At 38.3% G+C, this 27,472-nt stretch overlaps 1 long non-coding RNA gene across 1 annotated transcript; it reads left to right on the top strand.

The window, feature by feature from the left end:
• The first annotated feature begins 16,078 nt into the window (after positions 1 to 16,078).
• LOC307188342 lies at positions 16,079 to 20,171 on the top strand. Its single transcript, XR_013828915.1, has 3 exons — positions 16,079 to 16,366; positions 17,931 to 18,152; positions 20,113 to 20,171. It is a non-coding gene; the product is annotated as an uncharacterized lncRNA (long non-coding RNA).
• The last annotated feature ends 7,301 nt before the right edge of the window (positions 20,172 to 27,472 follow it).

Consider the following 27,472-nt stretch of genomic DNA (forward strand, 5'->3'; position numbering starts at 1 on the left):
GTGGATTTTTTAATTGGATGAATCATTGAATTGGAATTGCTAAACCAAGTTGAAAATGAAAGAAGAGTTTAGGGCACCACAGGAGAGCAAAAAAAGGAAAGCAGGGGTCACAATCTCAATATCAGAAAAGGTATCATTCAGGACCAAAAACAATAAACAGGGCACAAAGCAGACAGGTATTTATAATATTAAAGGCGCATAATAGGGTTGTAATAAGTATGAATATCTATGAAGCAAGTAACTTGGCAGCAATATTCATAAATCATAAACTTCAGGAATTAAAGAAGATAAAGGCAGAAGTATATTAATAAGAGAAAACTTTAATATATTTCTCTTAGACCATGACTGAGCAAATGATAAAACAATAAAAATGGACATCAGTGCTGTATTCAAGAAACAGAACATTTCTACTTTTCAAGAATCTATGGAATGGTTATAAAAACTTATTAAGTCATAAAAAACCCTCTTTATGTTCTAAAGTTTTTAGAAATAGTATAATCACTGGCCATAGTGTATTAAAACTTGAAACAAACACCAAAACCAGAAAACTACATGGAAATTCAAACACTTTCTCTTAACCAACTGTTGGGAAAAAGAAAAACTCCAAAACAAGTTTTAGGGTATCTGGGGGAAAAAAAAAAAAGACTACATGTCAGAATCTGTGTGATTGCACAGAGCAGCACTCAAAAGAAAATGCAAAAACTTCAATAACTATTAATAGAAATATCCACTAAATATCCAACATAAGAATTTAGAAAAGGAGCACAAAATAAAATAAATCAAAGGAAAGCAGAACAAAATCAATAAAGATAAACACAGAAAATAATAAATTAAGAAATAATAAAACTAATAAATACAGAATCCAGTTTTTGGAAATATAAAATAGGTAAGCTCATAACAAATGTAATCAAAAAATAGGAAGCACAAATACACAAAGTAAGAAATAATAAAGGGGAAAGAATTATATTTACAGAAATAGTTAAAGTAATCATAAAACATAGTATTACTTAATTACAGTCAACTAAATTTAAAAATCCAGATAAACTAAATAATTTTCTAAGTAAATATAATTTTTGTCTCAAAACATATTTAAGTAAAGATAAAATATGTAAACATATCAATTAAATAAAAGAAATAGAGAACGTTTTCAAAGAGCCATCCCTACCTTACTCCCCCAAAAACACAAAGGTCAAATGGTTTTGTGGTGGATTTCTTATAAATTTTGAAATAACAAATAATTATATAGCATAGGAAAAGAAGAAAAGTTTCAGTGGTTTCTTTTATGATGCAATAATTAATATCGACATTCAATAAAAATTTCCAAAATGAAAATCTTTATATGTCAATCTCTCTTATGATTATCAATGCAAAATAAAATATTAGCAGACCTAAACATTATAAGAAAATGACATACTAGCCAAGTAAGATTTTTCCAGTAATGTAAGAAATTTTAGTTTTGGGAAAGCTATTTATGTAATTCACTACAGCAATAAATCTAAGAGTGGATAAATCATATAAAATCACCTCTAGAGTTTCTGGAAATGCATTTGGTAAGTTTCAAAGTCCATTTGTGATGCTGAAGAATCTTAATCAACTAGAAATAGATGAATATTTCCTTAACTAGTTAAAATACATCTATCATTAGGCCAATAGAGAAATGCTAAAATCATCCCCATTAAATTTAGAGATAAAACAAATGTCTTCATTATCATCACTAAAATTTAAGAGTTTTTGCATGTATTAGACAATGAAATTAGAGATGAAAAATAAATTAGGTGTATGAAAACTGGACAGTGAGAGATAAAACTAAATATAAATGATATAATTTATACCTGGAAGATACAAGAGAATAATCTGAAAATTGCCTACAAACAATGGAGGATTCAGTAAAAGTTCTGACCATAAAATTAACAGGCAGAAATTAACAGCCTTTATATAATAAAGAAGAACTAGGTACAAAATATAATGGAAGTAAAGATCCCATTTATAATTTCAACTGAAAATTAAACACAAAAATTAAAGCTAAAAATAAAATAATTAGAAGTGAAGTTAACAATTAATGTATAAAATCTCTATTAATAAAACTTAAGAATTCTCTTGAGAGAAGCAAATAAATTTTTTTGAACTAATAGAAAAGTATAACTTGTTTTTGAATAGAAGATTCAACATCATAACTAAAGATATCAATTCTCCCTAAATTAATAAATAAATTTAATATGACTTTTTTAATGGAAGCATAGTTGATTTACAATATTGTGTTAGTTTCAGGTATACAGCAAAATGATTTGGTTATATGTATATATCTGTATTCTTCATTTTTCAATTCAATTCCATTATAGTATATTACAAAATATTGAATATAGTCCCCTACAGTAAATCCTTATTGTTTATCAGTTTTAAACATCGGTTAATTCCCTACTCCCAATTAATCCCTCCCCACATTCCCCTTTGGTAACCATAAATTTGTTTTCTTTACCTGTGAGCCTGTTTCTGTTTTGTAAATAAGTTCATTTGTACTATTTATTAGATTCCACATGTAAGTGAAATCATATAATATTTGTCTTTGTCTCCTTCACTTAGTATGATAATCTCTAGGTTCACCTGTGTTGCTGCAAATGGCATTATTTCATTCTTTTTTTATGGCTGTGTAGTATTCCATTGTGTATATGTGTGCGTGTGTGTGTGTGTGCCACATCTTCTTTATCCATTCATCTGTTAATGGACATTTAGGTTGCTTCCATGTCTTGGCTATTGTAAATAGTACTGCTATGAACATTGGAGTGCATATATCTTTTCAAATTAGAACTTTTGTCTTTTCTGGATATATGTCCAGAAGTGGGACTGCTGGATCATATGGTAACTCTATTTTTAGTTTTTTGAGGAATTTCCATACTGTTTGCCAAAGTGGCTGCACCAACTTACATTCACACCAGCAGTGTAGGAGGGCTCCCTTTTCTCCATACCCTCTCGAGCACTTATTATTTAGAGATGTTTTTATGATAGCCATTCTGACTGGTGTCTGATTGACGTTTTGATTTGCATTTCTCTAATAATTAGCAATGTTGAGCATCCTTTCATGTGCCTGTTGGCCATCTATATTTCTTCTTTGGAGAAATGTCTATTTAGGTCTTCTGCCCATTTTTTGATTGGGTTGTTTGGTTTTTTTGTTATTAAGTTGTATGAGCGATTTGTATATTTTGGAAATTAATCCATTGTCAGCGGCATCATTTGCAAATATTTTCTCCCAGTCTGTGGGTTGTCTTTTTGCTTTGTTTATGGTTCCTTTAGCTGTGCAAAAGCTTATAAGTTTGATTAGTTCCCATTTGTTTATTTTTGTTTTTATTTCTATTGCCTTGGGAGCCTGACATAAGATAACATTGCTACAATATATGTCAGAGAATGTTTTGCCTATATTCGCCTCTAGGAGTTTTATGGTGTCATGTCATAGTTAAGTCTTTAAGCCATTTTGAGTTTATTTTTGTGTATGGTGTGAGGGTGTGTTCTAAAATCATTGATTTACATGTGGCTGTCCAGCTTCCCCAACACGACTTGCTCAAGAGATTGTCATTTCTCCATTGCATATTCTTGCCTCCTTTGTCAAAGATTAATTGACTGTAGGTGTGTGGGTTTATTTCTGGGCTCTCTATTCTGTTCCATTGATCTCTATGTCTGGGTTTTTTGTTGTTGTTGTTTTGGGGTTTTCTTTACATCTTTATTGGAGTATAATTGCTTTACAATGGTGTGTTAGTTTCTGCTTTATAACAAAGTGAATCAGTTATACATATACATATGTTCCCATATCTCTTCCCTCTTGCGTCTCCCTCCCTCCCACCCTCCCTATCCCACCCCTCTAGGTGGTCAAAAAGCACCAAGCTGATCTCCCTGTGCTATGCAGCTTCTTCCCACTAGCTATCCATTTTACGTTTGGTAGTATATATATGTCCATGCCACTCTCTCACTTTGTCACAGCTTACTGTTCCCTCTCCCCATATCCTCAAGTCCATTCTCTACTAGGTCTGTGTCTTCATTCCCGTCTTACCCCTAGGTTCTTCATGACATTTTTTTCCTTAGATTCCATATATATGTGTTAGTGTATGGTATTTGTCTTTCTCTTTCTGACTTACTGCACTCTGTATGACAGACTCTAAGTCCATCCACCTCACTACAAATATCTCAATTTCGTTTCTTTTTATGGCTGAGTAATATTCCATTGTATATATGTGCCACATCTTCTTTCTCCATTCATCCGATGATGGACACTTAGGTTACTTCCATGTCCTGGCTATTGTAAATAGAGCTGCAATGAACATTTTGGAACATGACTCTTTTTGAATTATGGTTTTCTCAGGGTATATGCCCAGTAGTGGGCTTGCTGGTTCATATGGTAGTTCTATTTGCAGTTTTTTAAGGAACCTCCATACTGTTTTTCATAGGGGCTGTACCAATTCGCATTCCCACCAGCAGTGCAAGAGTGTTCCATTTTCTCCACACCCTCTCCAGCATTTATTGTTTCTAGATTTTTTGATGATGGCCATTCTGACTGGTGTGAGATGATATCTCATTGTAGTTTTGATTTGCATTTCTCTAATGATTAATGATGTTGAGCATTCTTTCATGTGTTTGTTGGTAATCTGTATATCTACTTTGGAGAAATGTCTATTTAGGTCTTCTGCCCATTTTTGGATAGTGTTGTTTTTTCTTTTTTTGTTATTGAGCTGCATGAACTGCTTGTAACTTTTGGAGATTAATCCTTCGTCAGTTGCTTCATTTGCAAATATTTTCTCCCATTCGGAGGATGGTCTTTTGGTCTTGTTTATGGTTTTCTTTGCTGTGCAAAAGCTTTGAAGTTTCATTAGGTCCCATTTGTTTATTTTTGTTTTTATTTCCATTTCTCTAGGAGGTGGGTCAAAAAGGATCTTGCTGTGACTTATGTCATAGAGTGTTCTGCCTATATTTTCCTCTAAGAGTTTGATAGTTTCTGGCCTTACATTTAGGTCTTTAATCCATTTTGAGCTTACTTTTGTGTATGGTGTTAGGGAGTGTTCTAATCTCATACTTCTACATGTACCTGTCCAGTTTTCCCAGCATCACTTATTGAAGAGGCTGTCCTTTCTCCACTGTACATTCCAGACTCCTTTATCAAAAATAAGGTGATCATATGTGCATGGGTTTATCTCTGGGCTTTCTATCCTGTTCCATTGATCTATATTTCTGTTTTTGTGCCAGTACCATACTGTCTTGATTACTGTAGCTTTGTAGTATAGTCTGAAGTCAGGGAGCCTGATTCCTTCTGCTCCGTTTTTCGTTCTCAAGATTGCTTTGGCTATTCGGGGTCTTTTGTGTTTCCAAACAAATTGTGAAATTTTTGGTTCTAGTTCTGTGAAAAACGCCAGTGGTAGTTTGTTAGGGATTGCATTGAATCTGTAGATTGCTTTGGGTAGTAGAGTCAATTTCACAATGTTGATTCTTCCAATCCAAGAACATGGTATATTTCTCCATCTCTTTGTATCATCTTTAATTTCTTTCATCAGTGTCTTATAATTTTCTGCATACAGGTCTTTTGTCTCCTTAGGTAGGTTTACTTGTAGATATTTTATTATTTTTGTTGCAGTGGTAAATGGGAGTGTTTTCTTAATTTCACTTTCAGATTTTTCATCATTAGTGTATAGGAATGCAAGACATTTCTGTGCATTAATTTTGTATCCTGCTACTTTACCAAATTCATTGATTAGCTCTAGTAGTTTTCTGGTAGCAGCTTTAGGATTCTCTATGTATAGTATCATGTCATCTGCAAACAGTGACAGCTTTACTTCTTTTCCGATTTGGATTCCTTTTATTTCTTTTTCTTCTCTGATTGCTGTGGCTAAAACTTCCAAAACTATGTTGAATAAGACTGGTGAGAGTGGGCAACCTTGTCTTGTTCCTGATCTTAGTGGAAATGGTTTCAGGTTTTCACCATTGAGGATGATGTTGGCTGTGGGCTTGTCATATATGGCCTTTATTATGTTGAGGAAAGTTCCCTCTATGCCTACTTTCTGCAGGGTTTTTATCATAAATGGGTGTTGAATTTTGTCGAAAGCTTTCTCTGCATCTATTGAGATGATCATATGGTTTTTCTCCTTCAATTTGTTAGTATGGTGTATCACGTTGATTGATTTGTGTATGTTGAAGAATCCTTGCATTCCTGGAATAAACCCCACTTGATCATGGCGTATGATCCTTTTAATGTGCTGTTGGATTCTGTTTGCTAGTATTTTGTTGAGGATATTTGCATCTATGTTCATCAGTGATATTAGCCTGTAGTTTTCTTTCTTTGTGACATCCTTGTCTGGTTTGGGTATCAGGGTGATGGTAGTCTCGTAGAATGAGCTTGGAGGCTTCCCTGGTGGCGCAGTGGTTAGGAATCTGCCTGCCAATGCAGGGGACATGGGTTCAAGCCCTGGTCTGGGAAGATCCCACATGCCGCAGAGCAACTAAACCTGTGAGCCACAACTACTGAGCCTGTGCGTCTGGAGCCTGTGCTTCACAATGGGAGAGGCCGCAGCAGTGAGAGGCCCGCGCACTGCAATGAAGAGTGGCCCCTGCTCGCCACAACTGAAGAAAGCCATCGCACAGAAATGAAGACCCAACATAGCCAAAAGTAAATTAATTAATTAATTAATTTTTTAAAAAAGAGAATGAGTTTGGGAGTGTTCCTCCCTCTGCTATATTTTGGAAGAGTTTGAGAAGGATAGGTATTAGCTCTTCTCTAAATGTTTGGTAGAATTCACCTGTCAAGCCATCTGGTCCTGGGCTCTTGTTTGTTGGAAGATTTTTAATCACAGTTTCAATTTCAGTGCTTGTGATTGGTCTGTTCATATTTTCTATTTCTTCAGTCCTGGCAGGTTGTGCATTTCTAAGAATTTGTCCATTTCTTCCAGGTTGTGCATTTTATTGGCATAGAGTTGCTTGTAGTAATCTCTCATGATCTTTTGTATTTCTGCAGTGCCAGTTGTTACTTCTCCTTTTTCATTCCTAATTCTATTGATTTGAGTCTTCTCCCTTTCTTTCTTGATGAGTCTGGCTAATGGTTTATCAATTTTTTTTATCTTCTCAAAGAACCAGCTTTTAGTTTTATTGATCTTTGCTATTGTTTCCTTCATTTCTTTTTCATTTATTTGTGATCTGATCTTTATGATTTCTTTCCTTCTGCTAACTTTGGGGTTTTTTTATTCTTCTTTCTCTAATTGGTTTAGGTGCAAGGTTAGGTTGTCTATTCGAGTTTTTTCCTGTTTCTTAAGGTAGGATTGTATTGCTATAAACTTCCCTCTTATAACTGCTTTTGCTGCATCCCACAGGTTTTGCGTCATCATGTCTCCATTGTCATTTGTTTCTAGGGGTTTTTTTGTCTTTTTTTTTTTTTTTTTTTTTTTTTGCAGTACCTGGGCCTCTCACTGTTGTGGCCTCTCCCGTTGCAGAACACAGGCTCCAGAGTGCAGGCTCAGCAGCCATGGCTCACAGGCCCAGCTACTCTGTGGCATGTGGGATCTTCCCGGACCAGGGCATGTACCCATGTCCCCTGCATCGGCAGGCAGACTCTCAACCACTGCGCCACCAGGGAAGCCCTCTAGGTATTTTTTGATTAAATGCTCCCACCAAAAGACACAGACTGGCTTACTGGATACAAAAACAAGACCCATATATATGCTGTCTACAAGAGACCCACTTCAGGCCTAGGGACACATACAGACTGAAAGGGAGGGGATGGAAAAAGTTATTCCATGCAAATGGAAATCAAAAGAAAGCTAGAGTAGCAATTCTCATATCAGACAAAATAGACTTTAAAATAAAGACTATTACAAGAGACAAAGAAGGACACTACATAATGATCAAGGGATCGATCCAAGAAGAAGATATAACAATTGTAAATATTTATGTACCCAACATAGGAGCACCTCAATACATAAGGCAAATACTAACAGCCATAAAAGGGGAAATCAACAGTAACACATTCATAGTAGGGGACTTTAACACCCCACTTTCACCAATGGACAGATCATCCAAAATGAAAATAAATAAGGAAACACAAGCTTTAAATGATACATTAAAAAGATGGACTTAATTGATATTTATAGGACATTCCATCCAAAAACAACAGAATACACATTTTTCTCAAGTGCTCATGGAATATTCTCCAGGGTAGATCATATCTTGGGTCACAAATCAAGCCTTGGTAAATTTAAGAAAATTGAAATTGTATCATGTATCTTTTCTGACCACAATGCTATGAAACTAGATATCAATTACAGGTAAAAATCTGTAAAACGTACAAACACATGGAGGCTAAACAATACACTACTTAATAACGAAGTGATCACTGAAGAAATCAAAGAGGAAATCAAAAAATACCTATATGTCTGTTTTTGTACAAATACCATGCTGTTTTGATTACTGTAGCTTTGTTGTATTGTCTGAAGTCTGGAAGGGTCATGCCTCCAGCTTTGTTTTGTTTCCTGAGGATTGCTTTGGCAATTCTGTTTTGTTGTTCCATATAAACTTTAGTATTATTTGTTCTAGTTGTGTGAAAAATGTCATGTAATTTGATAGGGATCACATTAAATCTGTAGATTGCCTCGGGTAGTATGGCCATTTTAGCTATATTAATTCTTCTAATCCAAGAACATGGGATATCTTTCCATTTCCTTGAATAACATTCGATTTCCTTTATCAGTGTTTTATAGTTCTCAACATATGTCTTTAACCTCCTTGGTTAGGTTTATTCCCAGGTGTTTTATTTTTGAATGTGATTTTTAAAGGGATTTTTTTTAACTTTCTCTTTCTGATATCTCATTATTAGTGTAAAGAAATGCAACAGATTTCTGTATATTTTTCTATTATCCTGCTACCTTGCTGAATTCATTTATCAGTTCTAATAGTTTATTTTATGTGTGGAATCTTTATGGTTTTCTACATTGAGTACTGGTCATCTGCATATAATGACAAGTTTACCTCTTCCCTTCTGATTTGGATACCTTTTAATTCTTTTTCTTGTCTGATTACCATGGCTAGGACTTCCAATACTCTGTTAAATAGAAGTGGTGAGAGTGGGCATCCTTGTCTTGTTCCAGATTTTAGTGGGAAGGCTTTCAGCTTTTCACCATTGAGTATTATTTCGGCTGTGGGTTTGTCATAAATGGCTTTTATTATGTTGAGATATGTTCCCTCTATACTCACTTCAGTAAGAGTTTTTATCATGAATGGATGTTGAATTTTATCAAATGCTTTTTCTGCATCTATTGAGATGATCATGTGGTTTTTGTCTGCTTTTGTTGATGTGGTATATCACATTGATTGATTTGAGTACACTGTACCATCCTTGTGATCCTGGAATAAACCTAACTTGATCATGGTGTATGATCCTTTTTATGTATTGTTAGATTCAGTTTGCTAATATTTTGCTGAGGATTTTTGCATCTATATTCATCAGTGATATTGGCCTGTAATTTTCTTTTTTGGTAGTATCTGTGTCTGGGTTTGGTGTAAGGGTGATGGTGGCTTCATAGAATGACTTTGAGAGTGTGCCTTCCTCTTCAATCTTTTGCAAGAGTTTGAGGAGAGTTATAAGTTGTTCTTTGTATGTTTGGTAGAATTCCCCAGTGAAGCCATCCAGTCCTGGACTTTTGTTTACAAGGAGGTTTTTTTGTTTGTTTGTTTTTTAATTACAGATTCCATTTTTTTAATAATTTTTAAAAATTAATTTATTTATTTTTTGGCTGCAATGGGTCTTCGTTGCTGCACACTGGCTTTCTCTAGTTGCAGCAAGCAGGGGCTGTTCTTCGTTGTGGTGTGCAGGCTTCTCATTGTGGTGGATTCTCTTGTTGTGGAGCATAGGCTCTAGGTGTGTGGGCTTCAGTAGTTGTGGCGCATGGGCTTAGTTGCTCCATGGCATGTGGGATATTCCCAGACCAGGGCTTGAACCTGTGTCCCCTGCATTGACAGGTGGATTAACCACTGCACCACCAGGGAAGCCCACAGATTCTATTTTACTTCTAGGGTTCAGTCTGTTCACATTGTTCCTTCTTGATTCAGTTTTGGCAGGTCGTATGTTTCTAGAAACTTATCCATTTCTTCTAAGTTGTCCATTTTGTTGGCATATAAACTGTTCATAATATTTTCTTATGGTATGTTATATTTCTGCAGAAACAGTTGTTATTTCTCCTCTTTTATTTCTTGTTTTGTTTATTTCAGTCCAGTTTCTTTTGTTCTTAATGAGCCTGGCAAGAGGTTTGTCAAATTTTTTAATCCTTTCAAAAAACCAGCTCTTAGTTGTATTGATTTTTTCTATTTTTTTAATCTCTACTTTATGTCCTCTACAATCTTTATTATTTCCTTCTGCTGACGTTAAGCTTTATTTGTTCTTCTTTTTCTAATTCTTTTAGGTGGTTGGTTAGATTGTTTATTTGAGATTTTTCTTGTTTTTTTGAGAAAGGCCTGTATTGCTATGAACTTCCCTTTTAGAACTGCTTTTGCTGAATCCCATAGATTTTGTATGGCTGTGTTTTCATTGTCATTTGTCTCTAAGTATTTTTTTAACTTCCTCTTTGATTTCATCATTGACTCATTGGTTTTTTTAGTAGCGTGTTGTTTAGTCTCCATGTAATCATTTTTTTCTCGTTTCTCTTTCTATGGTTGATTTCTAGTGTCATGCTGTTTTGGTCAGAAAAGACACTGGAAATAATTTCTATCATCTTAAATTTGTTGAGGCATGTTTTGTGACCTGTGTGGTCTATCCTAAAGAATGTTCCATGTGTGCTTGAAAAGAATGTGTATTCTGGGTTTTTTTGGATGTAGTGTTCTATAGATATTAATTAAGTCTAACTGTTCTATTATGTCATTCAGGATCTCTGTTGCCTTATTGATTTTCTGTCTGAAAGATCTGTCCATTGATGTCAGTGGGGTGTTAAAGTCTCCTACTATTATTGTATTCCAATTGATTTATCCCTTTATATCTGTTAGTATTTGTTTTATGTATTTAGGTGCCACTATATTGGGTGCATATATGTTAACAAGTGCGATATCCTCTTCTTGTATTGATCCTTTTATCATGATATAGTGTCCTTCTTTGTCTTTCTTCATGGCCTTTGTTTTAAAGTCTATTTTGTCTGATACGAGTAGTTCTACCCCTACTTTCTTGTCATTTCCATTTGTGTGAAATAACTTTGTCCATCCCCTCACTTTCAATCTGTGTGTCCTTGCCCTAAAGTGGGTCTCCTGTAGGCAGCACATTGTAGATTCTTGTTTCATTATCCAATCTGCCACTCTGAGTCTTTTGATGGGAGCATTTAATCCATTGACATTCAAGTAATTTTTTAAAATATTTATTTATTTTTGGCTGCATTGGGTCTTCATTGCTGCGTGTGGGCTTTCTCTAGTTGCAGTGAGTGGGGGCTACTCTTTGTTGTGGTGTGTGGGCTTCTCTTGTTGCAGAGCATGGGCTCTAGGTGAGCAGGCCTCAGTAGTTGTGGCACATGGGCTCAGTAGTTATGACTCGCAGGCTTAGTTCCTCTGCAGCATATGGGATCTTCCTGGACCAGGGATTGAACCTGTGTCCCCTGCATTGGCAGGCGGATTCTTAACCACTGCACCACCAGGGAAGTCCCAACATTTAAGTAATTATTGATAAGTATGTACTTATTGCCACTTTAGACCTTGTTTTCCAGTTGATTTTATATTTCTTCTTTGTTCCTTTCTTCTTTTCATTTTTCCTTTTGTGGTTTGATGGTTTTCTTTTGTGTTATGTCTGAGTTCCTTTCTTTTTGTGAATCTATTGTATGTTTTTGATTTGTGGTTACCCTGATTTTCAAGTATGTTAACACATAACTATATCTATTTGCTTTAGACTGGTAGTCGTATAAGCTCAAACACATTCTGAAAGATCTATATATTCTTACTTCCCTCCCCGACATTTTGTGATTTTGAGGTCCTCTTTTATATCTTCATGTTTATCCTTTTACTGCTCATTGTAATTATAATTACTTTCACAGAATTTTTTGATTGTTTTTTAATCTATGTACCGGCTTTTTAAAGCAATCTTCAATCCTTTTACATATTTACCTTTCCAGTTTTGATTTTCCCTTTCCTATAGATTCTTGCTTCTTTTGTCTCTCGAGAAGACCTTTCAATGTTTCTTTTAAGATAGGTTTAGTACTGCTATATTCTTTTAGTTTTAACTTGTCTGAGAAGTTCTTTCTCTCTCGTATTCTAAATGATAATGTTGCTGGGTAGTGTATCCTAGGTTGCAGGTTTTTCCCTCTCAGGACTTTGAATGTATCTTGCCACTTCTTTCTGGCCTGCAAAGTTTCTGTAGAGAAATCAGCTGATAGCCTTATGGAGGTACCCTTATAACTGACTTTTTCTTTTTCCCTTGCTGCCTTTAGAATTCTCTCTTTAACTTTTGCCATCTTAATTATAATATGTCTTGGTTTGGGTTCATCTTGTTTGGGACCCTCTGTGCTTCCTATACCTTGATGTCTGTTTTCTCTTTTAAGTTTGGGAAGTTTTTAACCATAATTTCTTCAAATACATTTTTGACCCCCTTTTCTCTTTCTTCTCCTTCTGGGATTCCTATTATGTATAGATTGTCATGCATTGTATTATCCTATAGATCTCATATGGTGCTTTCATTTTTTTTCTTTTGTTTTTCTGTCTGCTGTTCTGATTGGGTGATTTGTTATTCTTCTTCCAGATCACTCATTCATCCTTCTGCATTATTTAGTTTGCTATTTCTTGTCTTTAACTCGGTTTTCATTTCAGCAGTTGAGTTGTCTGAGTTTGATTGGCTTTTCCTTATAGTTTCTAGTTCCTTGTTAGTGATCCACATTTCTATTGATAGCCTTTCTTAATTCTTTCAGCATTTCAGACTGGAGCATTGTTTGTCCTTTCAGGGGATTTCTCTTGTTCTTTTAGTTGGGAATAGTTCCTTTGCTTTTTCATTTTTCTTATATTTCTCTGACTCTATAAATCTAGGAGAAACAGCTATCAACCGTGGTTTTGAAGGGCTGTTTTTTATGTTGGGCTGTCCCTGTGTAGCCTGCTTGAGTCCAGTATTTTTGGTGTGAGGGCTGTTTTTGGTACGGATTCTTGCCACATCTTTCCTTAGTGTGTGCTGGCCCTTGTCCCCTTGATAGGGGGTATGTTTGGTGTTGTGGTGACCAGAGCCTGCACTGGATGTTGGGCAGGGCTTCCTCTCTGCTCTGTGGTTGTCACAGCCCTGTTGGGGTCAGGGTCTGCTCTCCAGCTGTTGGAATAGAAGCCCCCAGGTCTGGTTCTAAGCTGCATTGTGAGGTAGGCAGAACTAGAGCATTCTCGCTGGGAAAGGAGCGACTGTGTGTGTTCTTCCCCAGGAGATGTCTACCAGGACGTCTGATTCTGTGATGCCACCTGCCAGCTGGTGTGTGTGCCCACAAAGATCACTGTTGCTGGTGCTGTCCTCGGGAGCCACCTCCACTTGTGGACTCCAGTCACTGGCTCAGAAGTCTCTTAGGTACACATGCACACTTATAAAACCGTCAGCACATAAACCCTTGGGAGCTGCGTCCCCTGAACCCACAGACAATCAACTCAGGAATACGTACACAGTCCTGGTTCCAAAATCCACCAGAGTGAGAACCCAACAGGGCTGCCTCCCCCAGGCCCACAGTGGATTGCCAGTAACTGGCTCATACTTCAGCCCCACCTCTGCATGTTCATGCCCACAGAGTTCACAGAACCCACTGTGGCTGCAGCTCCACCCCACTGACAATGAGGCTGTTATGGCAGGCTGACGCCCCTCCTTTCCCATGTTGACAATGGGCTCCTATGGAGGACCCGGGCATTTTATGTTAGGAAATTTTAATTTTTTGGCAGCACCATCTTTCACACAGCAACAGTTTTGAGCAGTATGTTCAAGAGCTGTGCTAGGAAGCATGGAGTATACAGAGAGATGTAAAATTGGATCATTGCCCTCAAGGCAGTTGAAAGGACACGGTGTGGTACAACAGAAACAGAATGGGCTCCAGAGTCCAGTCCCTCGTTAAAATCCCTGCTTAGATTCATGTTAGCTGCTTCCTTAGCCAATTTACTTAACTTCTCAGAGACTCAGTTTCCTTATCTGTAAAGTACAGATAAAATACCTACTTCTCAATATATTATTAAAATACGGTGACTTTAAAACACCAAATATAGTACCCAGATTCTAACAACTGCACAATGTGTTTGAAAGAAAGAGTTTGGGAGGAAATGCATATCACATGAAAATATAGGCAGGAAATGCTCAGTGCTACATTGATAGCATAGATGATCATTACTATAGAAGGCAGAGGAAGGAGCTCATTTCTAGGAGAATGTGGTCATAACATATTGATTGAAGAAACAAGAACTGAAGCTGGATCCTGAAAGGTTAGTAGTCTGTGGAGAAAAGCAAGGGCATCATCCCAGGAAGGGAGAGCCAAGGTGTGGACACAACAGTGTGCTGAATATGTTTGGATATAGACAGAGCCCACTTGGAGTAGAGGGCAGAAAGCTGGAAGGACAAACTGTGCTCAGCTTAGCGAGGGCATTAAATGCCAGGCTAATGGGTGTGGGACTTTCTCATAGGAATCCTCTTTGGATTTATGAGCAGGGTTATAATGTGATGGAAGTAGTGTTTTGGATTGATGACATTTTGGCAGCCAGCCATATAGATTGGGGTCAGCAAGAGAGGGAAGAAGGTCAGAGACTGGCTAAAACTGTAGGCCGAGCATTAGCTAATAAGGACATCTTCTAGGGTGCTGGCATTGGAAAGACAATAGAATAGAAGAGAAAGTTGTGAGCATCAGGAAAGTAAGAACTGAAAAGACTTAATTTTGAGTAGGTAATGCTAAATGGTGACAAGGAGGGAGTCTTCAGAGATGACATCCACATTCTAAGCCCAGTGACTTGATGAGTAATAGCACCATTGAACAAAAGCAGAGGTGGAGGACAGAGAAGAACAATGCTTTAGTAATTTGCAGAAAATATGATTCACTTCTATTAACATAGTGCATTTGAAGTGAAGGTGATATAATCTAGCGGAAAAGTTCACCATTCAGTTGGCAATGCAAGCCTGGTGCCAGGAGGGACAGTGGAGCTAAAGCTATAGAACTAAGATTCAGCGGCAGTAGACACAGTTGAAGGCATGGGGTGAGAGACTTTATATTAAGAGTGGCAACGTCTCAGGCATGCTCATATATATTAAGGGCAGAAAATGGAGTTAGTGAAGAGGACAGAGAAAGAAAGGTCAGAGAGAATGGATAAGAACTATAACAGTATGGTGCTGTGAGAGCCAAACGAGAGGAGAGGGTCAAAACAAAGATGGGAACAGAAAATCAACCATATCAGATACTGCAGAAAGGTTGATGAGAACAAGAAATTGATAATGTCAGTGGGTGCAACTCTTATGAGGTCAGTGCGCTTCTTGCATATGGGTTCAGAATGCTGAGAGGGCTATTTGCAGAACAAGAGAGAAGATAGTGATGTAAACTGTGGGCCCTGAGAGCCAACTACCTGGATTTCAGTCCCATCTCTGCTCCAAGCTTGCTGTGTGATCTTGTGCAAGATGCTTAACTCCTTTATGCCTCCATCTCCCCATCTTTAAAATGGAGATAATAATGGTAATAATAGTAGCTAACTCATAAGGTTTTTGTGAGGCTAAAGGACAACGTGTATACAGTTCTAAGACAGTATAGGCACAGAGGAGGCACTCAAGTGTTGTTTATCATTGAAACCGTGGGTAATCATTAGTCAAATTCATTTTACCTGCCTTCGCGAATCAAGGTCATCTACAAAAGACTTGTCCTCCAAGCGGCAAGTAGCCTAAACAATAAGATGTTTGCCCAATAGCAGAAACTAACACACCATTGTAAAGCAATTATACTCCAATAAAGATGTTTAAAAAAAAAATTAAAAGTTTGTCCAAGTTTTTTTCCGGCAGCTTGGAGTCAGCTGAGTCTAGTTCCAGCTGAGCTGGTTGAGACTGGATAGGACCACGGAGCCTCCAGCTGGGCATGCGCAAGTGTCTTTTGACGTCAGAGGGCCGAAAACTCCACCCTCAGAGCGTGCCAAGCGCCTTCATTTTTCGAACAGGCAGAGCCTTGTAGCATAGTTAAGCCTGTGCAGAGTGATGATTACTGCCCGTTTTCCCAATCGCCCTTCCCCTCGCCTCAGACCACCCTGATTCTTTATTCTTTATCCCATAAATACCGCATACCCCTTGTTTTCCGTGAGGCACAGCTGAGACGTATCCTCCATCTCCTTGCTTGGTTTGCCTTGTGAATATACCCGCTCTGCTGCAAACCTCGGTGTCTTAGCATTTTGGCTTGCTGTGCATCAGGTAAGATGAACCTGGTTTGGTAACATCATTTCTTTATTAGTATTACTATTTATGGAGGTGGAGGCTGGGTGGCATTTGGTCAAGAGTCTTGGTAGGGAAAAGCAGAAGTAAAGTAGCCGGATAGCTTGGGAAATCTTCCCAGGCACGGGTGTGTGCATATCTGCAGGCAGTTAGGAAGGGGAGCCAGGGCAGGAGTAGAAACTGAAGGTACCAGGGAAGAAGAAACGTAGTGGAGCAAAGGCACCAAGGAAAAAGAGAGTATGGATTTAAGAACTCAAGTTGACTAATTAGTCTGAGAAAGAAGGGTTAGACACCACCGGAGATCATAAAAAAGAGCAGCGTATTCATATGCAGATAGAATTTTGAACAGACCAGAGGGTGAACAAGAAAACACACAACTGTAGACTTTTTTCCTCCCAGTAAAGGAAGTACTGAGGCATTGGCCAAAAGTGAGAAGAGCTGAGTGGATGAAGTTCTCTGCAAGCAGTTGCAAAGTTTCATAACAAACTCTGTTGATAAGTTTAAGCTTCCTTCAGACTTTTTTTTTTTTTAACCTCATAGTGGCTCCAAGTAGAAAGTAGAGAACAAAAGAGAGTTAAAAGCAGTTAGATAATATTGTAGGATTAACCTAGTACTCTCCAGCAGTATGGATAAGAGAGCTGGCAGTGGAAACCAGCACTCAGCCTGGTAAGTCAACGCGCCTTCTGTTGGGAGGCAAACCAAGGAGAGCCACCACTAGCAGAGGCCATGGCTCAACCGAGGATCTAAGTGACCCGTACAGATACCTCTTGTATGGTTTGAACAATAAGCCAACACCCTGAAAAGTCTGACTTCTCAAGGCCTCTTCAAGGTCCTTTTAGATCTGGGTTTTTTTTTTTTTTTAGATCTGGTTTTAAAAAGCTTTCCCTTTTCACCTAGAATAACAGTTGATATTGAGGGGTCTACCAGGTGTAACTTCTCTGTGGAAGCACAAATTATCAAATCAAGTTGCTTTCTCAATAAAAAATGTATTTCCACCAAAGTTTGTATTTAGTGTAAACAGGTCAACTAAATCTGATGGTTTGGTTTTCCAAATCATTCTGGGGCAATTGGAAGAGAGTATACAGTCATTCTCAGGACTTGTGCTGGGAAAGTCTGAGTGGTATCCAAATGTGCCCTCATTTGCTTTCTGTGTTCTCTCTGTGCAACAATTCCTCTTGGTTCAACAGCTTCAAATATTAACTCGGAAAGTGTAGAGGGGAGAGTTTGTCCTGCAGGGCTATAAGCCTGTTTGATCCCAAGGGAATATGGGCATTTCAGATGCTATAAGCAAGCAGAGGGAAAAATCAGATGAAGATAAAGTGCTATGTGCCATAGCTCATTATTCTGAGCAGCTTGGCGGCTGCCAGGCCATTAGACTTACTTCTGTTTTTGCCAACAACATCGCTCTGGAGATGGCTTATTTGTAAAAGGAGCAGGATTGAGGATATGCATTCATTTGTAAAAGATGCCACCGCACACATTCTGCAGCTAATACCGTGTTCATGAACTTCACCTGTGACTAAATACATTTCATTTCTTACAGCTGAGCTTCAGTAATTGGTTTTTGCATCCACAAACACATGCAGCAAGGAAGATATGAGAAGCCCAGCGCTCTGTCTGCTTTGAAATGGCTTTTGCTGCAGATGGGAAAAGCCATCCCAGCTCTGATTTGGCAGGTCCCGAGGTCAGATCTTAGAGAGCTGGCACCTAGAGACTCAAAGGCAAGGAGGAGCAGGTGGCTTTGGAAGAGTAAATGACCCTGAAGGTAAGCCACAGGGGAGGGGAGAAGCAAACAACCGTGGAAGGGAGGTGGTGGATAAGGAGTGGGAAGTCTGGCGTCCTGCAGAAATGAGCCTCCCGTCCACAGCACAGAGCAGCTCAATGTGCTGTGTTGTCCCAGGTCTCTGCAGTTACGGGGGTCTCGAAGTGCCCTCTAAGCCACCAAGTCATATAGCACAACCAGGTCCAGACTAAACTGCCATTGGGAACTGAAAAATCATCATATTGTTTGGGATTTGGCTGTGAAAAGGAAATGTGGGTTCATCCAGTGGATTGATTAGTTTATTCAGAAAAAAGAAGGCTAAATGTGGAGCATTTGCTTTGGCCTTGAAAGCACTGAATTATACACTTCAGCAGTTTGGTTCATTGGGTGCCACATTTCCAAGAGAATTAGACGAATTGGTCTAACCCTGATATCTACACATAAAATTAATACTAAACTAAGCACCGGGATTCCAAAAATGCATCAATGAGATATGCAGAATAATCATATGTTTTTCCCTTCTGGGCTGGTTCTAGAGACAATTATGATGTAAGGAAATTTGTCTTAAATCCTCCCGTCCCCTTCCCTTACCCTTCTCTCCTCTACCTACCAAGACATTTACTGTCTCTGGCTTTTTCCCTCTGCCTGACACAACCCATCGTGGGCAACATCACAGCCCAATCTTTCCCAGTCTCTTTCTACCCTGCAAAGCCCCTTGCCTAGGGGTAGGCTCATTAGAGGTTTATTCTCCTGTCTCCTCGCTTGGCTGCCTTGTGAATAAACCCTCTCTTCGCTTGCAAACCTCGGTATCAGAGTGTTGGCTTGCTGTTCATCAAGCAAAACAAACCTGGTTTGGTAACATTTGTCTTAGAGAGGCTCATAATCTGGTGGAATAACAGTTATTTAAGCAATCAATAATAATGTGATTTAGTAAGTGCTAAAGGATGGTCAGGGTGCTGTGAAGACCCCAGGAAGGAGATTCTGTCTATTGCAGGACGAAAAGGTATCAGTGCTGGTAAGGTTTGAGTTGGTATTTTAAATATGTAGAAAACTGGCCTGGCTGCCAAAGGCATAAACATGAATTCCACAAATAAAAACTCAGAATCATTCTGGAAGAAAAACACATGGGTGGCCTTTGACCAACTGTGCCTAATTATCTCATCTACTGATAAAACCTGGAGATTCAAGGACCCTGGCTATCAGGCAGCTCCTTGGTGAAGAGAGAGTAGAGGGCTTTGCCATCTTCCTTAGAACACACAAGTAAGGCTGTGAATGCACCAGGTGTTGACCCTGGTGAGAGATTGCTTTCTGAGTGGGTAATTAGAAGCCCAGTAGCAACCCGGAACCAGGAACACTTCTCCCTGCTTTTCAGCAAGTTATACATGAAAGCTCCTGATTGATTTAAAACCAATAGTCCAGCACTCCAGACTCCTCACTTTAGACTTGTATTTGATTCCATTCTATTTCTGACACAAGAGATCCGATGAATTTGGGCATGTGTTGTAAAGGCACAGAAAGAGAATCAAATTGATTTTTCTCCAGTTCTGTGTGTTTGGGTATTAGGTGCTGTGAATATAATGTCAAGCCCTCCCTGCCTTCTCTTTTTCTCACATTCTTGGGAATGGCTATCCTCCAGAACCCAGGCTTCAACCCTGGGCACCATATTTGAGATGGTCGAGTGTTACGGTTAAGACTGCAGGGTTTTGGAGACAGATGACCTGGCTTAAATCCAGGCTGCTTCAGTTACTAGATATACGATATCAGCAAGTTATTCAATATCCTGTGCTTAAGTTCCATCATCTGTATGGTGATGATACTACTACCTGTCTTCAATGGTTGTTTGGAGGATTAAACAACTTCGTGTATATAAAGCACTTAAATGTGTACCTGGCACATTGTAAACAATCTGTACGTGTTGGCTATTATCCTTTCTATTGCTGAGCACACTAATATTTCATTCCAGATTGCAGGAAGGAGGACTATGATAAATTCAAAGAACCATCGAGGATATCTTGAACACAGGTAAGGGCCACAGCCCAGGGCAGTGACCCCCTTGTTCCCTTCCCAGGACTGGGAGGCAGGGACTTTTTTTTTTTTTTTGCGGTACGCGGGCCTCTCACTGTTGTGGCCTCTCCCGTTGCGGAGCACAGGCTCCGGATGCGCAGGCTCAGCAGCCATGGCTCACGGGCCCAGCCGCTCTGCGGCATGTGGGATCTTCCCGGACCGGGGCACGAACCCGCGTCCCCTGCATCGGCAGGTGGACTCTCAACCACTGCACCACCAGGGAAGCCCGGCAGGGACTTTTGGTGGGATTATAAGGCAAGCAGCCCGAGGAGGCAACTCTTTTACCACTGCCACCTACTAAGAGGTGAGATGTGGCCACGTGTGCTGTCTGTTTCAGATCCATCAGCGTGTGGAGGTGGAGAGTGGGATAATTCGGCTCTGGGGAGGGAAACATGGGATCAGCTATAGGCAGCTTCGGGAATGACTTAAAGGGATCCTTAATGTTCTGACAGGGTCCAGACCAGCAGGCAGGGCTCTGAAAACAAGCCATCCTAAGGAATATTCTGGGTGCAGAGTTGGGCTGTGCTCTGTGCCATGGTTCTCTGTAACTATTACAGTGTAGGGACTGTGATCCAGGCATTAATACTCTCAATCCACTCTCTTCCTCCTCTCCGGTGACCTAATCCAGACTCATTATTCTCCTAGAATCTTACGGTACCTTACGTCTGCCCAGCTCTCCCATTGCTAGCCTCTCTTCTTCCAGTCCTCTTGCCCAGGGCTATCCGATTGCTCTTTCTGAAACATTGCTCTGATCACATCACTTCCCTACCAGAAACCTTCCATTGGCTCTCCACTGACTCATTTACCTACTGGGGTCACCAGGTATTTTAAGTGAGCAAAGTGGACCAGACAAAATGAAACAGGCACACTTCAGATCTGAAAGCTTGGAAACATTCCTAACTTCCATAAGGAGAGGCAGTTCCTTCCATTTATTTTGATAGTGGAGGCTTTCTTAATCTACAGTTCATTTTCCACTTTTAGTTCACACTTTGTACGAGAAATATCACTTCATTCTTAACTGCTTTAAGAAAAACAACCCTGCTAGTCAAATGATTGTCTTAGGTTGTTGGTTTGACTGCATAAATGGAGATCAAAGTACGGTGGCTAACTGAAGATAGAAGATTTATTTATCATTCACATGAAGGTATATGTTGGTAGGTGGTCTGGGGTGTCGGGGTTAGAGGATTCTGTTCCATGCAGTTATTGGGACTCCAGTCTCTTTTGTCCTCTGCAGTGTTTCTCGGTATCTTGTCCAAGGACTTTTGGGGAGTCCCTGAGACACTTTCAAGGGTTTACAAAATCAAAATATTTTTAATAAGGTATAGTTGATATACAGTATTATATTATTTTCAGGTGTACAATGTAGTAATTCAAAATTTTTATGGATTATATTCAATTTAAAATAATCATAAAATATTGGCTGTATTCCCTGTGCTGTACAATATATGCTTGTAACTTATTTTATACATAGTATTTTGTACCTCTTAATCCCCTACCCCTATCTTTTCCATTCCCCCTCCCTCTCCCCATTGGTAACCACTAATTTGTTCCCTATATCTGAGTCTGTTTCTATTTTCCCATATATATTTGTTTGTTTTACTTTTTAGATTCCATGTGTAAGTGATAGCATACAGTATTTGTCTTTCTCTGACTTATTTCAGTAAGCATAGTACTCTGTAAGTTCATCCACGTTGTTGCAAATGGCAGAATTTCATTTTTATGACTAATACTCCATTGTGTGTATATATGTATATATATATATATATAAAACACATCTTTATCCATTCATCTATCAGTTGGCACTTGGGTTGCCCCTATATCTTGGCTATTGTAAATATTCTGCTGTGAACACTGGGGTGCGTGTATCTTTTTGAATGAGTGTTTTCAAGGGCTTTTTTTTTTGATACATAACCGGGAGTGGAATTGCTTAGATCAGATAGTAGTTCTATTTTTGTTTTTTTGAGGAACCTCTACACTGTTCTCCATAGTGGCTGCACCAATTTACATTCCCACCAATAGTGTAGGAGGGTTCCCTTTTCTCCACACCATTTTCAGGATTTGTTATTTGTAGACTTTTTGATGATAGCCATTGTGACAGATGTGAGGCGATCTCTCATTGTGGTTTTGATTTGCATTTCCATGATTAGTGATGTTGAACATCTTTCATGTGCCTATTGGCCATTTGAATGTCTTCTTTGGAAAAATATCTATTCAGGTCTTCCCGTTTTTTAATTGAGTTTTTTTTTTAATCATATGACCTGTTTATATACTTTGGATATTGACTCCTCATTTGTCATATCATTTGCAAGTACTTTCTCCCATTCAGCAGGTGGTTCATTTTGTCAAAGGTTTCCTTTGCTGAATAAAAGCTTTTAAGTTTAATTAGTTTCCATTTGTTCATTTTTGCTCTTATTTCCTTTGCCTTAGGAGACGACAACAAATATTGCTAAAATTTATGACAAAGAGTGCTCTGCCTATGTTTTCTTCTAGAAGTTTTAGGGTTTCAGGTCTTACATTTAGGCCTTTAATCAATTTTGAGTATATTTTTGTATTGGTGTGAGGAAATGCTCTAAGCTCATTCTTTTACATGTAGCTATCCAGTTTTCTCAGCACCACTTTTTAAAGTGACTATCTTTTCTGCATTGTATGTTCTTGCCTCCTTTGTTGTAGATTGATTGACCGTAAGTGTGTGGGTTTATTTCTGGGCTCTCTATTCTGTTCCATGGATCTATATTTCTGGTTTTATGTCAGTACCAGGGTGTTTTGATCACTGTAACTTGTAGTGTGTTCTGAAGTCAGGGAGCATGATACTGCCAGCTTTGTTCTTTTTTTCTCAAGATTGCTTTGGATATTTGGGGTCTTTTGTTGTTCCATATAAATTTTAGGATTATTTATTCTAGTTCTGTGAAAAATGTCCTGGGTATTTTGATAGGGATTGCATTAAATCCATAGGTTGCTTTGGGTGGTATGGCCATTTTAATAATATTGATTCTTCCAGTCCAAGAACATGGGATATCTTTCCCTTTTTATCATCAATTTCCTTCATCAATGTTTTGTAGTCTTAAGCGTATAGTTGTCTCACCTCCTAAGTTTATTCCTAGGTTTTTTTTTAAATTCAATTTTAAGAGTTATTGGGTTTTTTTTCTATTTCTGATAGTTCATTATTAGTTCATAGAAAAGAAAGAGATTTATGTATATTAATCTTGTATCCTGCAACTTTACAGAATTCACTTATTCGTTCTAATAATTTTTTGGTGGAGACTTTAGGGTTTTTATATTAACATGTTATTTACAAGTAGTGACAGTTTTACTTCTTCCCTTCCAGTTTGGATGCCTTTTATTTCTTGTCTGATTGCTGTGGCTTGGACTTCCAATACTACGTTAAATAGAAGTTGCAAGAGTGGACATTTTTGTCTTGTTCTTGATTTTAGAGGAAAGGCTTTCAGCTTTTCACTGTTGAGTATGATGTTAGCTGTGGTTTTGTCATAAATGGCCTTTATTGTGTCAGTATATATTCCCTCTACACCATTTTTTTTTTTTTTTTTTTGCGGCACGCAGGCCTCTCACTGTTGTGGCCTCTCCCATTGTGGAGCACAGGCTCCGGACGCGCAGGCTCAGCGGCCATGGCTCACGGGCCCAGCCGCTCCCGGACTGGGGCATGAACCTGTGTCCCCTGCATTGGCAGGCGGACTCTCAACCACTGCGCCACCAGGGAAGCCCTCTACACCATTTTTGAGAGTTTTTATCATGAATGGATATTGCATTTTGTCAAATGCATTTTCTACATCCATTGAGATGATCATGTGATTTTTATCCTTTTTGTTATTGTGATGTATCGTGTTGATTTTTGTGAATATTGAATCATCCCTGTATCCCTGAAATAAATCCCACTTGATCAAGATGCATGATCCCTTTTGTGTATGTGTGTGTGTGTGTGTATATATATATATATAGTGTGTGTGCATATATATGTATAAAATCAGTTTGCTGATATTTTGAGGATGTTTGCATCTATATTCATCAAAGATATTGGCCTGTGATTTTCTTTTCTTTCTTTTTTTTTTTTAGTAGTGCCTTTGTTTGGTTTAGGTATTGGGGTAATGGTGGCCTTGTAGAATGAATTTGGGAATATCCGTCCTCTTCAATTTTTTGAATGGTTTGAGAAGGATAGTAATAGCTCTACTTTGATACAGTTCCACTGTCGAGCTATCCAGTCCTGGACTTTTTTTGCTGGGAGTTTTTTTTTCTTTCAACTACAAATTCAATTTCACTACTAGTGATTTGTCAGTTCAAATTGTCTTTCTGATTCAGTCTTGGTAGGTTGTATGTTTCTAGAAATTTGTCCATTCCTTCTAAGTTGTTTGAATTGTTGGCATATAACTGTGAATAGCATTCTCTTATGATTTTTTTGTATCTCTGTTGTATTGGTGATTGTTTCTCCTGTTTCTCCTCTATCATTTCTTATTTTGTTTACTTGGTCCTCTCTCTTTTCTTCTTGATGAGCCTGGCTAAAGTTTATCAATTTTGTTTATCTTTTCCAAAAAACAGCTTTTAATTTCATTGATCATTTTCTGTTGTTTCTTTAGTCTCTATTTAATTTAGTTCCTCTCTGATCTTATTTCTTTCCTTCTGCTGACCTTGGGCTTCATTTGTTCTTTTTCTAATTTTGTTCGATGGTAGATTTAGATTGTGTATTTGAAATTTTTCTTGTTTCTTGAGGTAGGCCTGTATTTCTATAAACTTCCCTCCTAGAAATGCTTTTGCTGCATAGATTTTGGAAAGTTGTGTTTCCATTTTCATTTGTCTCAAGATGTTTTTGGATTTCCTCTTTGATTTCATCATTGATCCATTGGTTTTTTAGTAGAATGTTGTTAGTATCCACACGTTTGTGCTTTCCCATTTTTCTTTCTGTAACTGACTTATAGTTTCATACCATTGTGGTCGAAAAAATGCTTGATATAATTTCTATGTTCTCAACTTTGTCAAGAATAGTTTCATGGCCTAGCATGTCATCTATCCTGGAGAATGTCCTGTGTGCGCTTAAAGAATGTGTATCCTACTGTGTTTGGGATGGAAGGTCGTGTAGATATCTATTAAGTCTAACTGGCCTATTTTGTCATTTAAGACCATTCCTTACCGAATTTTTTTTTCTGGATGATCTCTCCATTGATGTAAGTGGGATATTAAAGTGCCCTACTATTATTGTATTATTGTCAATTTCTCCCTTTGTGTCTGTTAATGTTTGCTTTATATATTTAGGTGTTCCTCTATTGGATGCATATATGTTAATGAGTATAATATCCTCTCCTTGTATTGATTCTTGTATTGATCACTTTGTCATTATATAATGCCCTTTTTGTCTTTTGTTACAGACTTTGTTTTAAGGGCTATTTTGTCTGATATGAGTGTTACTACACCTGTTTCTTATTTCTGTTTGCATGAAATATCTTTTTGCATCCCCTCACTTTCAGCCTGTATGTGTCTTTAGCTCTGAAGTAAGTGTCTTGTAAGTAGCATATGGATGGGTCTTGTTTTTTCATCCAATCAGCCACCCCATGTTTTTTGGAACATTTAGTCCAATGACATTTAAAGTAATTAAATATTTAAGTTCAAACACATTCTAAATTATCTACATTTTTTTTACTCCCCTTCTTCACATTCTGTGTTTTGATGTCATAATTTATATCTTCGTGTTTATCCCTTCACTGTTTGTTGCAGTTATAGTTGCTTTTATAATTTTTTGTCTTTTAATCTTCATACTAGCTAATTTGAGTGGTTGATCCTCAGCCTTTACTATATATTTGCCTTTCCTCATAGAATTTTTCCTTTCCTATAGATTCTTACTTCTTGTTATAGCCTTTTCTTTTCCACTTAAAGAAGACCATTTAACATATTTTTAGTGTAGGTTTAGTATTGATGAATTCTTAGTTTTGTTTGTCTGAGAAGTTCTTTATCTCTCCTTCAATTCTAAATGATGATCTTGCTGGGTAGAGTATCCTGGGTTACAGATTTTTCCCTTTCAGCACTTTGAATATATCATACCACTCCCTTCTGGCATGCATAGCTTCTACAGAGAAATCAGCTGATAGCCTTAGGAGGTTCCCTTGCACGTGCCTTTGGTTTTTCTCTTGCTACTTTTAGAATTCTCTAACTATTGCTGTTTTAATTATGATATGTTTTGATGTGGGTCTGTTTGGGTTCATCTTGTTTGGGACCCTCTGTGCTTCCTGTACTTGGATATACTTTTTCAGGTTTGTGAAGATTTTAGCCATAATCTCAAATACCTTGTCAACCCCTTTCTCTCTTCTCCTTCTGGGACGCTTGATGTTATCCCAGAGATCTCTTAAACTATTTTTTTTTTCCTTTTTGCTGCTCTGATTGGATGATTTCCATTCTATCTTCTAGGTCACTTATGCATTCTTCCTTATCCCTTGGTCTGCTATCAATTCCTTCTAGTGTGTTTTTCATTTCAGTTATTGTGTTCTTCAGTTCTGATGGGTTCTTTTTAATATTTCCTAGTTCCTTGTTAAAATTCTCACTGTATTCATCTAATTCAGTTAGCATCCTTATTACTAATGCTTTGAACTCTTTATCTGGTAAATGGTTTCTGTTTCATTATGTTTTCTGGAATTTTCTCTTGTTCTTTCAATGGAGACTGGTTTCTCTGTTTTCTCATTTTGTTTAACTTTCTCTGTCTCTATGAATTTAGGTAAAACAGTTAAATATTGCAGTCTTGAAGTGGTATCCTTATGTGGAAGTAGCCCTATACAATCTGACTGTGCCAAGTGGCTTTGGTAGGAGAGCTGGATTTGACATGAACACTAGTCACATCTTACCTCAGGGTGTGCTGGCAGCTATAACCTTGGTAGGAGGTGGGGCTGGAGATGGAGGGGCACTAGGGCCAGATCCAGGTGTGAGGCAGGGATTCCCCTCTGCTCAGGGTCCATCACCTGTCAGAGGCAGGTCCAGGCCCTGATCCCAAATTATTGGAGCAGAAACCCTGAGGGTCATATCCAAGCTGGCTCTGCCCCTTTTAAATGTGAGCTGTCTTCCATGCCAGCACCAGCACCCTTGGCCCTGACAGGAGCAGTGCTAGAGCAAGAGGGCCCTGTGAGGGCTCTCAGTTTGTGACAGGGTGTGGGGTGTGGTGGTCTGTCCACAGACAGTGGTCCAGGCTGCTTTTGGTGTGCTGCCTGAACAAGCACCAATAATAGCTTCCTCAGCCCTGCTCAGACGATGCTTGGGTCTGAGTCTCTTTC

The sequence above is a fragment of the Stenella coeruleoalba genome (genome assembly GCF_951394435.1).
Source record: "Stenella coeruleoalba genome assembly, chromosome: 6".
Classification (NCBI taxonomy): Eukaryota; Metazoa; Chordata; class Mammalia; order Artiodactyla; family Delphinidae; genus Stenella; species Stenella coeruleoalba.